This window comes from Oncorhynchus gorbuscha, linkage group LG09 (assembly GCF_021184085.1).
Source record: "Oncorhynchus gorbuscha isolate QuinsamMale2020 ecotype Even-year linkage group LG09, OgorEven_v1.0, whole genome shotgun sequence".
Lineage (NCBI taxonomy): Eukaryota > Metazoa > Chordata > Actinopteri > Salmoniformes > Salmonidae > Oncorhynchus > Oncorhynchus gorbuscha.
Genome location: NC_060181.1, coordinates 70,251,013 through 70,261,209, shown reverse-complemented (window position 1 = coordinate 70,261,209; position 10,197 = coordinate 70,251,013). Strand labels below are relative to the sequence as shown.

General features: G+C 41.4%; 1 long non-coding RNA gene across 2 annotated transcripts; it reads right to left on the bottom strand.

The window, feature by feature from the left end:
* Positions 1-8,714: 8,714 nt before the first annotated feature.
* LOC124043044 lies at positions 8,715-9,905 on the bottom strand. Of its 2 annotated transcripts, none has more exons than XR_006840253.1 (3): positions 9,768-9,905; positions 9,586-9,666; positions 8,715-9,280 (listed from the first exon to the last, which is right to left on the bottom strand). It is a non-coding gene; the product is annotated as an uncharacterized LOC124043044 (long non-coding RNA). The 2 variants fall into 2 exon arrangements; XR_006840252.1 differs by having other exon boundaries at positions 8,715-9,228.
* Between the last annotated feature and the right edge of the window lie 292 nt (positions 9,906-10,197).

Sequence of the window (10,197 nt, the reverse complement as noted above, 5' to 3'; positions counted from 1 at the left end):
TGGGCATCCTAAAGCAAAACAACTGACATGTACATGTTCCTGAGAGTCTCACCTTTACACAGTTCAAAGCCACAGACAAAAGTTGGCAGATTGGCTGTACCGACTTCAGACAATTCCCAATACATTTGTATGCATGTGTCTGTGTCTATGTTTGTGTTGCCTCACAGTCCCCATTATACCATTGTGAGAATTATTGGATGTCTCTTGGTCTGACAAACACCGCTCTGTGTGTTACATAGGCAGATGCACTGGTGCACCCAATGCAAAAAAACTGTTCTCTATCTTAAACTGATGGATTTTTATGGGGATATTTTTATTATGCCAATTAGATTTCCACAGGGAGTAGACATCAACCTTAGGGGGTTAAGAGTTTGAAATGATATACTATGCATGCCAAATGTATCCATGTATGTAACACAGTATAATCAAATCAGATGGTTTTACAGTATAACAATAGTATTACAATATCTTTCATTAGAATACATGAACACACATTTGAAAAAGCACCGCAGAACAAATGTTAAAGATCACAGCTAATATATTAGCCATGGGAGAAGTCAGAAGAGTCGATTACTGTGGGCTACTTACAGCTGAAGTTCTGGAAGGGTAAGCCACAGTAGGAGGCAGGGAAAAGGATGCCATTTGGGACGCAGACCTGTATAAGATCAATAAGATGCTTAAAAACATTAAATAAGTATCTTAAGGCTGAAGTCATGGATAGAAGCAGAGGTGTAGTGTAGGCTACTGTAGGAGGTAGAGGTGCAAGTTACTAGGCCCCTATTTATTTATTTTTATTTATAATAATGCCATATTCTGTTCTTTTTTTGTTTGGTTTTTCCAGGTTTCCATTTTTCAGGTTTTTTGCTTTACAATTTTTTTTCTTGAAAAAACAAATAACAAAATTGGATGTCCACAACAATGCTTAAACCATACCAGGAGACCACTTTTAAGGTCAGGGAAAAAATGACACATTTACATTTTTTGGTGTAGTCACCTTTTAATGAAAATGTGCACCAGTAAGAGACTGTTCATTGGATAGAGATGTTTATGAAGCGCTCATGTGATTGCAGAGTTTGCGAAACGAATAACCACTGAATTAATGCAAATAATCATGATATCATTCTACCAGGTAGGCATTGGCTACTTTTAAGTTAAGATTTAATTGAGAAGGTTTTGGTGAAAGCCTATCCATCTCTATCAGAATGCTATCATCAGAATCATTGCTAACGGCTACACAAAGCATAGACATACGCACGCGCACCACACACACACACAGACACACAGAGAGGGGAATTCCTGTGCAATTTCAGAAAGCTGTTGGAAAACACAAATCACTTTTGAATTTTGTTCATGTCTTAATTAACTCTTAATTGTCTAATAAGTTCAACACATTTACAGTTGAAGTCGGATGTTTACATACACTTAGGTTGGAGTCATTAAAACTAATTTTTCAACCACTCTGCAAATTTCTTGTTTACATTTACATTTAACATTTAAGTCATTTAGCAGACGCTCTTATCCAGAGCGACTTACAAATTGGTGCATTCACCTTATGACATCCAGTGGAACAGTCACTTTACAATAGTGCATCTAAATCTTAAAGGGGGGGGGGGTGAGAAGGATTACTTTATCCTATCCTAGGTATTCCTTAAAGAGGTGGGGTTTCAGGTGTCTCCGGAAGGTGGTGATTGACTCCGCTGTCCTGGCGTCGTGAGGGAGTTTGTTCCACCATTGGGGGGCCAGAGCAGCGAACAGTTTTGACTGGGCTGAGCGGGAACTTGTTAACAAACTATAGTTTTGGCAAGTCAGTCAGGACATCTACTTTGTGCATGACAAGTCATTTTTCACTGTATCTCAATTCCAGTGGGTCAGAAGTTTACATACACTAAATTGGCTGTGCCTTTAAACAGCTTGGAAAATTCCTGAAAATTATGTCATGGCTTTAGAAGCTTCTGATGAATATTGTTGAATTCCGTTTTGATGTCTGGATTCCGTGATACTATCCTCATTTTCCGCAGAGCAGATTTTATTGGGCCTTAGTTACTTACAGCTGAAGTTGAGGACCCAGCAGCCGATCAGGAGACCCAGGAGAGAGAACAGGGTGGTGGGCATCGGCCCATCTGGTACCACCACATAGGTGACTGGAGGAATGGGAGAAAACTGGATTTCATTGAAGAGCTACCATTCACAATATGTTCCAATTAATAGAAATAGACAGTTGAATAAAAGTTTAATAGAATACTCCATAACATTATTTAAATAAAAAGCTTGGTAGTGTCGTGCAATGTCTTTGTTGTGAGTGATTGCAACACAGACGTGGGTATAATCGGCCCCATTCACAACAGGCTTAGATAATGCGACTTTCTTCTAATAAAAAATGTAAGACATTTTTATTGCATCTTCAGTCAACAAGGCTCTGTGGCTGACAATCTGCAAAATGACCTTAATTGTATCTCTGGGCTAAACTTTATGGTTTACATGCTGTGGAGCTTTGCTCTGCCTTCACTTTAAATAATAGGAGACACTCAGACACTAAAGTCTTTACTACCCAAAGCCCTAAAGACAGACTTTGAGACACAGAGAGAGACAAATACTTCCATTTTCCGTTCATTTGAATACTGTAGTCTAGTGTTCATCACAACAGAAGTCACAAACAGCTTATGAGAAATGACTTCAATTACTTTACAGGCATTCAGTTCCCGGTTCTAACTGCCATTACCAGAGAGCTGACAAACTGCCTTCTTTGTTGCTCTCTACTACTAGGATTTGCAAAACTCCAAGAAATATATAAGGTACATCTGTATCATCATGTACCTGTATGAGAAACGATTTTGCAACTATTCCTTTCACACTACTAAAACTGTCTTTGATTTCTGGTAGTATCTAAGCACTATGGTTAGACTATCTTGGGTTGTGATGAGATCATCCCAGATACAGTTAAGGTAACAAATGTGCTCTAGCAGGTTGAAGTGGACAGGTAAGTTTCCTGAGCAAGAGAAGGCATCAGCCCTCTTTCCACCCAGGGGGATTCCCAGTTTGGCCAGCTGGTTATGTTGGGACAGTTTACTGCCCAATACTACCACCTTTTCACCCCATCAATGGCCTGAAACACAATAGACTGTAGACAGACCAACTCAAATATAACAGATTTCTTTGGGGGGGAACCTTAATTTATACAGGCCCATTGAGAAAAAATAATAATTTTCAGAGACCAGTTAAAACACTACCCACAATACCACAACTCCTTTAAACTCCTTTGTTCATAGTTGTATTGTACATTGGGGAATAGTACATTCAGGAAATTGTTAATGTAACATTGATTTTATCTGAGAACAGTGTTGGGATGATGACCATACCTTACTGAGGTTGGGTGGAGGACAGAGAGGGGAGTTGGGGTCCTTCAGAGGCTGACTGACGGATTGGCTGAGTTCACAGCATAGTCCACATGACGAAGACCAAACATATTCCTGTTTGACAAACTGTCTATCTCTGTCTAACTTAAACCAGACAAACCATACAAAATACTATATCCTGACACTAATCAATGGTTATACTTGTCTCTTGTGACATACCCTTTGCCATCTAGTAGCTGTCCTGCATGAAATACAGATTTTCTTCTGGATGTGGAGATTCGGGTTACACAGGCATGGTAACATGAAATCGCTCATTGGTGACAATATGATACAAGAACACACGGGCTATGCGAATCCAGTGTGCAGCAACGCAGCATAGAGACACTGAAGACAATGTGAAACAGCACGTTCCTGAAGGAGGAGGGGAAGAAGGAGGGATGAGAAAAAGGAGGAGAAGAGAGGGGAGAAGCAGAACGGGTTGGTGCCTAAAGATTAGGCGTCAGCAAAGATAACACCTGGGGGACAATTAATAGGTCCACTGGTCCATAAAATATTTCATTTGGATTCAAAACCCCCCATACACACTGATAGATACACACAAACATATATATACAGATAGGCACACACCTACAAACACACACATACAAACGCCTGCACACACACACACACACACACACACACACACTGAAAATAAGTGCATCGTTTTGGTTTATGGAACAGCAGAAGTAGCTAAATAAAAGTTAAAGGCATGGAAAATGTTTTGGGCAGCTGTTGTGTGTCTCCAAGACCTCGATCAGACCGACATTCACCTTTTGCTACTATTTCTGTCAAGGTTACTCATACAAATGAATTAAATCCAACCTACGCACCACACAGAACACATTGCAAACGCAGCGTTCCATTGGAAATGAATGTACTTCTGGTGTACCAAAATGCAATAACGCTGTTGGTCTGATCGAGGTGTTAGGGGTGTGGGTAACCACTGAAACCAAGCCTTGCATAAATGTATTAATCGATCAATTCAGCGTTGCACACATACTGTACACAGTGCAAAGAGTTCTGTCCTAAAATTTGCTCAAACTTCCCCCATTTACATATGACAAATCCTGCTATAAATGAACAGGCCAAATGTTTAATATTGAAGTAGATACCCCATTGAAATCCAATGTTATTGATCCTGATGCATACATAATGTGTAAGAATCCAAGCCAAGCCATTGACAGACAGAAGAGGCACCAGAAACACCAGATGCATGAATGTGTCCAGCTCTATGTGCAGCTGGGGAAGCAAGGCGAACAGCTGTGAACACTCCAAAACACCTTGTCTGGGAGTGCCGGGAGGGGAGCATGTCATCTGTAGCTTCAGATATCGTCTGTCTATAATCATCATTTGGTGGGTGCTTTTATTTGTCCTATTTCACACATGTAGAAGTGTGTATTAATGTGTGAATTTGATGTAATATTTTTTTGCATATCCAAACTATTTCCGAGTCTAGAGAGACTATGTCATCTGTATTGACATAGAAGACATGTGCCTCCACCCGTGACAAACACACACTTTCCAAGTAATCTAAATCCACAAACAAAGAAGACAGTCTGTCCAATGTTGCAGATGCAGAGCTGGGCTGAGGCAGGCACTATCAAGATGGACGATCTCAAAGTGGACATGGCCACAGAGAAATATTTGTCCCCTCACTGTGCAGCTCTGTGTGGCAATCAACCCAGTGATGGCACTGGTTCTCTGTCTCCAACCCAGCCTTTAGGGAAATAATTTCTGACTTAGAGAGCCAGGGGGTATGTGTGTGTGTGTTATCGCGCAGCAGCATGTGTACATCCCTGTGTTTGTGTGGAGGCTAGATTAATTGATAGTGTGTGACGGGCAAGGGTTGCATTTGTCTTGTGGCATCATGACAGATTGTCTGGGAGCCGGTCTCTTTTGCCTTGCAGACAACTAGCAGGCAGGTAGGATAAACCTGAGTAAATCTGCTGTCGCTAACCTCCGTTGCCAAGGCCCCGGGCGCCACCCACTACAGCACATCAATGTGATGAGTTGGGAAAAGAGAAGGAAGGAGAGAGAAAGGAAATATGGGGGGGAGATAGAGGTGGAAAATATATCGTAGAAGGGATAGAAGGAGGAGAGAGGAGAGAGTAGAGAGGGGGGAATGGTAAAATCAAGGAAGGAAGGAAGGAAGAACAGACTGGAAAAAGAGAAGCAGGAAGGAAGGAGGAGAGAGAACAGACTGGAAAAAGAGAAGCAGGACGGGAAAAGACAGGACTAAAAGAAAGCAATTTCTGCTCCAGCTCTCCATTAATGACTGTCCTCTCACAACACACACACCAGAACGCATCAGCCCTGCTTCATTGGTCTGTACATTATGAGGTCACAACACTTCACCATCCAACAGCCAATGAGTGTCACCTACTGTGTGATTGTAGTTATCCATCTAGTGCACATCATGCTACAAGAAAAATTATTACTACCTCAGTCTCTTTTCATGCTGACTTCAGGTGAATGATTTTAGATTAAGTCAGCATGAAAAGAGACAGATATTTTTTCTTGGGGTTGCAGGTAGCCTAGCAGTTAGAGCAGTAAGCGAAAGGTTGCTGGTTTGAATCCCCGAGCCGACTAGGTAAAACATATGTTGATGTGCCCTTGAGCAAGGCACATTACCCTTTTTCTGTGCAAAAGAATGTAGAAATAAACATCTCTATTCTATCCATACTCACAAAACGCTCTGTGAAGCCCAGTGTTGACAGCGTCAAGTAGAGGAGATTCGTTCTCATTGCCTGGTGTGTTCAACAGCACCCCTCTAGTAACCAATGCCTCCACTACACACTGGTGGCCCAGGTTATACACTTTGTGCTGAAACACAGGAGTGTTATTACATACCATATACAGTCCCAGTCAAAAGCTTGGAGACACCTACTCATTCAAGGGTTTTTCTTTATTTGTACTATTTTCTACATTGTTGAATAACAGTGAAGACATCAAAACCATTTTTATTTTTTATTTTTATTTCACCTTTATTTAACCAGGTAGGCTAGTTGAGAACAAGTTCTCATTTACAACTGCGACCTGGCCAAGATAAAGCATAGCAGTGTGAACAGACAACACAGAGTTACACATGGAGTAAACAATTGACAAGTCAATAGCACAGTAGAAAAAAAAGAGAGTCTATATACATTGTGTGCAAAAGGCATGAGGTAGGCGAATAATTACAATTAAATAACACATATGAAATCATGTAGTAACCAAAAAAGTGTTAAATCAAAATATATTTTATATTTGCGATTATTCAAGTAGCCAGCTTTTGCCTTGATGACAGCTTTGCACACTCTTGGCATTCTCTCAACCAGCTTCATGAGGTAGTCACCTGGAATGCATTTCAATTAACAGGTGTGCCTTGTTAAAAGTTCATTTGTAGGGAATTTCTTTCATCTTAATGAGTTTGAGCCAATCAGTTGTGTTGTGACAAGGTATGAGGGGTATACAGAAGATAACCCTATTTTTTTAAAGATCAAATTCATATTATGGCAAAAACAGCTCAAATAAGTAAAGAGAAACAGTTCATCATTACTTTAAGACATTCAGGTTAGTCAATCCAGAAAATTTCAAGAACTTTTAAAGTTTTTCCAAGTGCAGTCAGAAAAACCATCAAGTGCTATGGTGAAACTGGCTCTCATGAGGACCGCCACAGGAAAGGAAGACCCAGAGTTACCTCTGCTGCAGTGGGTAAGTTCATTACACGGAACACAAACTGGCTGCGCGCGTGCGTCATCGTGTGCTATCGTGCATACATTTATTTTGCCCCCCCACACCAACGCGATCAGGACACGCAGGTTAAAATATCAAAACAAACTGACCCAATGACATTAATTTGGGGACTGGTCGAAAAGCATTAAACATGTATGGCAATTTAGCTAGTTAGCTTGCACTTGCTAGCTAACGTTAATTTGTCATTTAGCTGGCTTGCTGTTGCGAGCTAATTTGTCCTGGGATATAAACATTGAGTTGTTATTTTACATGAAATGCACAAGGACCTCTACTCCGACAATTAATTCACATATAAAAACGGCCAACCGAATCGTTTCTAGTCATCGCTCCTCCTTCCAGGCCTTTTCATTGTTTAAATTATATGGTGATTGCATCTAAACTTTCATTGTATTACCACGACTACCGGCAAAACAGTTAGTCTTTCAATCACGTCTTTCAATCACCTGCTTCTATAAACCAATGAGGAGATGGGAGAGGCAGGATTGCAGCGCGATCTGCGTCAGATATAGGAATGAGTTCTATTTTAGCCCTTGGCATCGCAGACACTAGTTGGCGCGCGAGCAGTCTGGGTGCAATAATTGAATAACATGGATCTCTAAATGTATTTTGCAACGCACGCGACGTGTCCGGTGTGGTCAGCATGTTAGCAGTCTCAGAAATTGCAGCACAAATAAATGCTTCACAGAGTTCAAGTAACAGACACATCTCAACAACTTGGGACAAGAAACACAAGCAATGGATATTAGACTGGTGGCAATCACGTGCCTTTGTGAGACGCAGTGTATGTGAACAGATGATATCCGCATGTGTGGTTCCCACGGTGAAACATGGAGGTGATGTGAGGGGGTGCTACGCTGGTGACACGGTCTGATTTATTTAGAATTCAAGGCACACTTAACCAGTATGGCTACCACAGCATTCTGCAGCAGTATTGCCATCCCATTTGGGTTGTGCTTAGTGGGACAAGTAATTTGTTTTTCAACAGGACAATGATGATGGAGTGCTGCATCAGATGACCTGGACTCCACAATCACCCGACTTCAATCCAATTGAGATGGTTTGGGATGAGTTGAACCACAGAGTGAAGGAAAAGTAGCCAACAATTGCTCAGAATGCGGGAACTCCTTCAAGACTGTTGGAAAATCATTCCAGGTGAAGCTGGTTGAGAGAATGCCAAGAGTGTGCAAAGCTGTCAAGGCAAAGGGTGGCTACTTTGAAGAATCTAAAATATTTTGATTTGTTTAACACTTTGTTATTACATGATTCCATATATGCTATTTCATAGATTTGATGTCTTCACTATTATTTGACAATGTAGAAAATATCAAAAAATAAAGGAAAAACCCTTGAATGAGTTGGTGTGTCCAAACTTTTGACCGGTACTGGACATTTAAGCAATAAGGCCTGAGGGGGTGTTGTATAGGACCTATATACCGCGGCTATGGGTCGTTTTATTTTGCACGAGTACCTAGATACAGCCCTTAACCGTGGTATATAGGCCATATACCACTAACCCCCCGAGGTGTCTTATTGCTTTTATAAACCGGTTGCCAACACAGCAAGGCAAGGAACGACACATCTAAATTGAACATTTAGCTTTAATAAATAAATTCATAAATACATTCCGGCAGAAAAAGTCGTCCGGACAAAAGTTGTTGCCAGACTGGCTGCTGTGAAACATAACCACAGGCAAACGTACATTACATTCATGTAAAAACTGTGTCTGTACATATTTTAAATCAGTCAGTTTTAAGAAAATCTTCTCTCTCCTTCCCCTTCGCCCAAAATTAAGTTGAACATCAAACCACACTTTGTTCACCAAACCCTCAGATGTTTCAGTGTCCAGAGCCTTGGATTGTTTGATGAGCTGCATGCCGTGTTCAAACTTCAGTTATAGCTGCGTGATGGGCAGTTTTGTCGCGCCACTCTTTCCTCAACGTTTTAATTACGCCTACAAACACATTGTTGCTCGTTGTGAATTTGGTGTCCTTCTGTATATTACATGCCAAATTGAGGGGGGGGGGGGTCGTTGACATGTCGGTTCAAACCAGCTCTGAGTGACTCCGTCGCCAGTCATGTTTCTCACTGAACCATAACAGTCCTGTAGAATGATATTCAGCTGTTTTTGTTGTATTCCCCAACTCAATGAATCCCTAAGAAAATGGGCACATGGCTAAATCTAGTGGATGATCCCTGCTGTATCATATTACAATTTAATAACTACATCACTAGCACTGATAACATTACAAATAAAGGTACATTTCACTTGAATATTTATGGTAGATATTCAATGAGTTCGTTAAAAAGACAAAAATCATAGATTAGAAATATGTTTAAGTATAACAGCTCCAGCAAGACAATGTTAAAGACTGGCATGCTATAACAACATGTACTGTAGATGGTTGGTTGTCTTTTGCTGTCTAGACAGGAAGACTGAGGGAGATGAGGCTTCACTCACCAGTGGGGTCCATCCAGCGTCGTCTTTCAGGTTGGGGTCAGCCCCCTGGCCTAGGAGCTCCTTCACGGTGTCCACATATCCCTGTGGGGTGGACAGATCGGTGAGACAAGCCACAAGTTTAGGGTCAAAGACACATGTGCACATGCTATCCAAACACATTGGCTGATCCAAACTTATCTTACACAGGCATCATGGGCCCTGCAGCTGTTATCAAATCAGGTTCTCAGGTACAGAGTCAGTAATTAGAGGCATAAGAACATGCCCTTCACACAACCGGCATCATTGTATGACCCTATATAGGGAATAGGGTGAAATTTGGGACATGGTCAGAAATGAGATCAGAGACATATTCCCCCAGGTTTTATGTTTGTCACACCCTGATCTGTTTCATCTGTCTTGTGCTCGTCTCCACCCCCCCCACCAGGTGTCTCCCATTTGTCCCCATTATCTCATGTGTATTTAAACCAGCGTTTTCTGTTTGTCTGTTTGTCTTGTCCTACCAGCGTGTTTACTGTGCTCTGACCTTTCTGCCGGTCCTGACCCTGCCTGCCGTCCTGTACCTTCCTGACGGATTGATTTGGATCACAACTCTTTGCCTGCCCCTTGTACTGT